General features: G+C 41.7%; 1 pseudogene; it reads left to right on the top strand.

Annotated features, from left to right (window-relative positions):
• Positions 1-2,750: 2,750 nt before the first annotated feature.
• On the top strand, positions 2,751-4,847 carry LOC140508020 (bifunctional methylenetetrahydrofolate dehydrogenase/cyclohydrolase, mitochondrial pseudogene; annotated as a pseudogene).
• The last annotated feature ends 650 nt before the right edge of the window (positions 4,848-5,497 follow it).

Genomic DNA, 5,497 nt, shown 5'->3' with positions numbered 1-5,497 from the left:
GAGTAAAAGTCATTTAGAAATAACCTCTCCCCCTTTCCTTCCATCTGTCCCACTGCTCAAATCCTTTCTGTTTTGGGGAATGTGAAGTCAAAGAACTCCTTTTGTATTCTTTCTTACCACAGCAACACTGTGGACAAGACATCAGGTTTAAATTTAGAATGGAAAGTCATGTATTGTTACTCTTCGATATAAAACCACCTACAAGCCCTGGCTTAATTTATTTTTAGCTTTACAACTAGTTAGATGTGAACCTATTACTCAGAAGCTTGTGGGGCACATGTTGTCAACTAAAGGTCTGTTAAACGAAAAGTTGAATTTCCCACTGAAGGTGGAAAATAAAAGTAAGTTCAACAAAGAGTAAAGCATCCAATGTTCTGATTTAATGGTTAAGTTTACTGCCCTCCATGTTGTTGATGTTACTTTTCTCTAATAATGTTGCTTCTAAGAACTCTTTAAGCCACACACATCATAATTAGCTAAACCTAAGAAGCAAAAATGCAAATATGTTACTTAGCATAGGATACCATTAGGACAGAGAGGAGCAGAGATATAACTACAAATTCTCACTCCTGGGATAAATTCATTTTTGGCAGGAGGGAGAGGTACAATCTAATCAGCTTGAATAGTCATACTGGGAGAGAGGGAACCTGATGTCCCCAGTGCCCAAAACTCTATGAGAAAAGTAGATATACAGGAAGCAGGAGGTATAGGGAAAGGTGATAAGAGAAGAAAGGATCCAAGAGAACATTTTAATGGCAAAAAAAATAAGATGATAATGGACTGGGAAGGGGCAAGGAGGCAAAGGGGTGGTGGTACTTGGTGGAATAGTAGGAGACATGGGGAGAACTGGAAGACCACCACAGGGAGAATGTGCATGTGTATACCCCTAGATGTGGGCATGTGGGATTACCCCATCCTAGTTACAGTTCTAGGATGAGGCAGAGATTTGGGGTATAAACTGGAAAAGAAAGATATGGGTTCAATGTGTAATGAGCTCCCCAACACACATTCCAGATCTCTTTAATCCAACTCTTGGAAGATGATCTTGACTCCTACTTCATTGGGAAGATGAAAGTTATTCAATAAGAGATTCCACATTTACACTTAGCCTTCTATTGATCTCTCTCACACTTTTTTTATTATATCTTTCTAACTATGAATGATTCCCAAATCTCTGTTCCCAGTTATTTTCCTTTCTCTATCTATATTCTTTCCCTTAGAGATCTTTAGTATCCTAAATTCTTTATGATCTTAATGCATGACTTAATATCATTCTGCAGCCTTGACCTCTCCAACTGCCCATAAATAGTTCCTTGACCCATTGATACCTCAAACTCGACATGCTCCCAAATTGAAATCATCATGTTTTCCCAAAAAAACCTATCTTCCTGACTTGCCTCTTTCTATTAATAGCACAACCATTTTTCTAGTCACGGGTGCTCACTCAACCATCAAATCCAATCTTGTCAAGCATACAATGATATTTTTTGCATCAATTTCCTCCTTTCCATTCCTACTGCCACCACCCTAGTTCATTCCTCTATTATTTCTCAGTTAAACTATGGTAATACTCTCCTAACCAGTCTTCCCACTTTCAGATTCTTTGAATTCTAAAATCTTACATACTGCTGCTAGAATAACCTTTGCAATTAATCCTTTTTATCACATCTGCCCTTTGCTTAAAAAATACTCAGTTAACTCCCTGTCACTTACCAAGCAAATGCCAAACTCCTTAATTTGATGTTCTCAAACAAATATATTCAGTCTTATCTCTCACTACTTCTTTTTCATGTATTCTATATTCTCCAAAGAGATCTCCAGTGTTCCCATCCCTATGCCTTTGATCACACTATTCCCAGTGAAGTATGGGTCAAGGTCATCTTCCAAGAGTTGGAATTAAGGGGGTTAAAGGTGTTTGTAAGAAGTCAGCAAGAGAGGCAGAAAGGGATAAGATTGAAAAGCAGGCTGAGTCAAACCAAACTAGTGATGCAGTGAGTCATTGATTCAAAGTAATTCTGAATTCCTTTCCTTTAGCCCTGTTGGAGTCCTTCTGAATTCCCTACTAGGTAAATGTTGGTCTGCCCTGTATTAGCTGCATTTCACATGGGGTCAGTGCTGAAGATAGAGCTTTGTAGCCTGAGGCTATTCTGAGGTTGCACAAAGTACGACTCTGCCGGAGTTCATTTCTTTCTGTGACACCATCTAAAGAGTTACAGACTTATTAAAAAAACAACCCAGACAGTATGCCAGCAGCTGTACTTCCTTGTCATTTCCCAATAATTGCTGGTGTGTGTCTCCTACCATATACGTACTAATTTTCTGGTCACGCATCAGTGAAACTTATTAGAGCTTCACCATCTTACTCATCAAGACTGTTCATCTTTTGTTTATTTTTTCTTTTTTAAACTAATATGTTCTATGATTTAAAAGTTTCTACTTATGTGTATTACTTTCTTTCAAATGTAAGTTTATTTTATATGTATTAACTCTGATTCTGTGTGACTTTGATGCAAATATGGGAAATGATAAGAACAGAAAGGAATATAATGCAAAGCCTGGTTATGTAAGAAGAAATGAAAGGGAAAATCCAAGATGGAGATATAGCAACTGAACTCCCCCTCACACACCTACTAGCTCTGGATGGATTATTCAAGAAAAAGTCACAGTGGAATCATTTTTCCATCCCAGGTCAGCATAGGGAGAAAAAGAGGTTTACAGACACAAGATGGGGTCTAGCCAACAAACGGTGCATGGAAAGAGGGTTGATTCTGTGTACCAAGGACAGGTCCCAGACTCACATAGAAGAGCCTGATCTTGTACAGTATGCTGTAACAAATGCCAGTTGGCAGATCTATCACTCACCACACAATTCTAGGTCACGTATTCAGATGAGGGGATCTATACCAAAGGTCAGCCATCCAGGATGAAAAGTGGTTCTGTGCTATCTGATGAGAACACAAGATCAATTCAAACATCCCCTGCAGAAACGCACAGAGCCTGGCCCTAAAATAAAGTCCAAAGTCAAGAAGCAGACTGGAAGAATGAGCAAACATAAAAAGAATCTCATCATAAAATATCATTATGCTGACAGGAACCCTCATGACATGAACCCAAAAGTAGAAAATAACTCCAAAACATCTACAAACAAATCCTCAAAGAAAAATATAGCTTAAGCACAAGTCCAACTAGAATTCCTAGAAGAAGTGAAGTAATATTTTTAAGAGATTAAAATTTATTGACAAATGAAATAAGAGCACTACATTTTTTTTTTAAAGTTGGGAAAGAAATGAAAGCTATGGAAGAAAGAATTTGAAATAAAATTAGCAGCTTGGTTCAAAAAGGGACAACACCTTGCCCATGCAACAAATGCCATGAAAATTAGAATGGATTAAATAGAAAGTAATTGCCCCAAGAGACAATAAGAAATACTGAAAAAAAAATTTTTAACCTGAAAAATAGAAGAAAATGTAAAAGTCTCTCACAGCAAAAACAATAGACATGGAAAATAGGCCAAGGAGGGATAATTTTAAAATCATTGGATTATCTGAAAGCCATGACCATAAAAAGAACCTACACATTATATTCCAAGAAGTCATTAAGGAAAACTACCCAAATGTATTTTAGATCAGAGGACAGAGTGGAAATAGAAAGAATCCCCCACTCCAAGAAAAAGCTCTACTAAATGAAAACTCCAAGGAACACTGGAGGTAAAATCTAGAGTTTCAAGATAAAAAAAAAAAAAATAGTGTGAGCAGCCAGAAAGAATTCCAGTACTGCCTTCTTGGGCAGGAGAGGTGGCCGCCAGCGCAGCTCTCTCCTCGGTTCGCAGCTCCGCCGGCGTCGCTGGTGGTGGGATGGCGGCTCCAGTGGTCCTCGTAGCCCCTCGAGAGGCGTCAAGGCGGCCAGAAATGAAGCCATTGTGATTTCTGGAAAGAAGCTGGCCCAACAGATCAGGCAGGAGGCCCGGCAGAAAGTGGAGCAGTGGGTCGCCTTAGGTAACAAAAGGCCCCATCTAAGTGTCGTCCTGGTGTGAGAAAACCCTGCAAGTCCCTCCTGTGTCTTGAACAAGACCAAGGCTGCTGCAGATGGGGGAATCAGCAGTGAAACAGTTTGGAAACCTGCCTCTATTTCAGAAGAGGAGTTGCTGGATTTAATCAGTAAGCCCAACAAGGATGACCATGTTGGCGTCCTGGGTCAGCTCCCTCTTCCTGGGCACATCGATGAGAGAGACGTCTGCAATGCTGTGGCTCCAGATGAGGATGTGGATGGCTTTCATGGGATCAACGTGGGGCGCATGTGCCTGGACCAGTACACCATGCTCCCCGCGACGCCCTGAGGGGTGTGGGAGATCATTAAGCAGACAGACATTCCCGCATTGGGGAAAAACGTGGTGGTGGCTGTCAGGTCCAAGAATGGGCATGCCCATCGCAATGTTGCTCCATATGGACGCCACACATGAACGGCCCGGAGGGGATGCCACTGTGACGATGTCTCACCCTTACACTCCCAAGGAGCCGCTGAAGAACCGCACGATTCTTGCAGATATCGTAGTGACCGCTGCTGGTATCCCTGATCTGATCATAGCAGACAGGATCAAGGAAGGGGCTGCTGTCATCGATGTGGGGACAAATAGGGTTCAGGGTCCCATCACTGCCAAGCCCAAACTAGTCGGAGACGTGGATTTTGAAGAAGTCAAGAAGAAAGCCAGATACATCACACTGGTCCCTGGGGGTGTGGGGACCATGACAGTCGCCTTGCTGATGAGGAGCACCATTGCCACAAAGAAGCTGTTGAAGTTTGAGGAGAGGGATGTGAAGGCCAAACAGTTTGCAGCAGCCACCTCTTAATGGGGGTCTCTTTATTTAAAAAAAACAAAAACAAAAACTATTCCAAGTAATTTTTTAAAAAAGAAGCAAAACAGGTAGATAAAAATTCAATATTTTAATTTATTCTACTGAGATAATTTTCTGATCTTTTGTTTGCAGTCAGGCTATTTATTGAAAGCGTTAGTATAGGCAACTGTGTGTGCTCAGAGACCAGCATCACCCCTGCTGAGATGGCTGCTGGATGGTCCTGGCTCTTGCAGCCCTGCCCAGGGAAAACTGAACTGAGGCCATTGATATTAAAACACATGAGGCACAGGCCCCCATACCACATAGAACCACAAGAGACTCAGTGGATCACTGAGTCGGAGGAACTGCGTTATTGTGGTGATTTGATAAAATCAGGTTGCCTTATACTATCCTCTGGATCCTCATCCATGGTCCCCTGAAGTAAGCATAGAAGTTACAGTCTCAACTTGCTAGACTCAGTAGTTCAGAGGAAGGGGAAAGTGAATCCACCATGTAATCTGGAACATCTTAGATGGGCCCTCCAAACTCCAAGAAATGATAGTCTGCTGGTTCCCATAAGTGCACACCCACAGCTGGCGAAGGCTGTAGCAAAGGCGGGCACTCTTTCAGACCAGAGCTTCCCGGTAGCGGGGACGAGATGAGCC

Source organism: Notamacropus eugenii, chromosome 5 (genome assembly GCF_028372415.1).
Source record: "Notamacropus eugenii isolate mMacEug1 chromosome 5, mMacEug1.pri_v2, whole genome shotgun sequence".
NCBI lineage: Eukaryota > Metazoa > Chordata > Mammalia > Diprotodontia > Macropodidae > Notamacropus > Notamacropus eugenii.
This window is presented reverse-complemented; position numbering and strand designations above follow the sequence as displayed.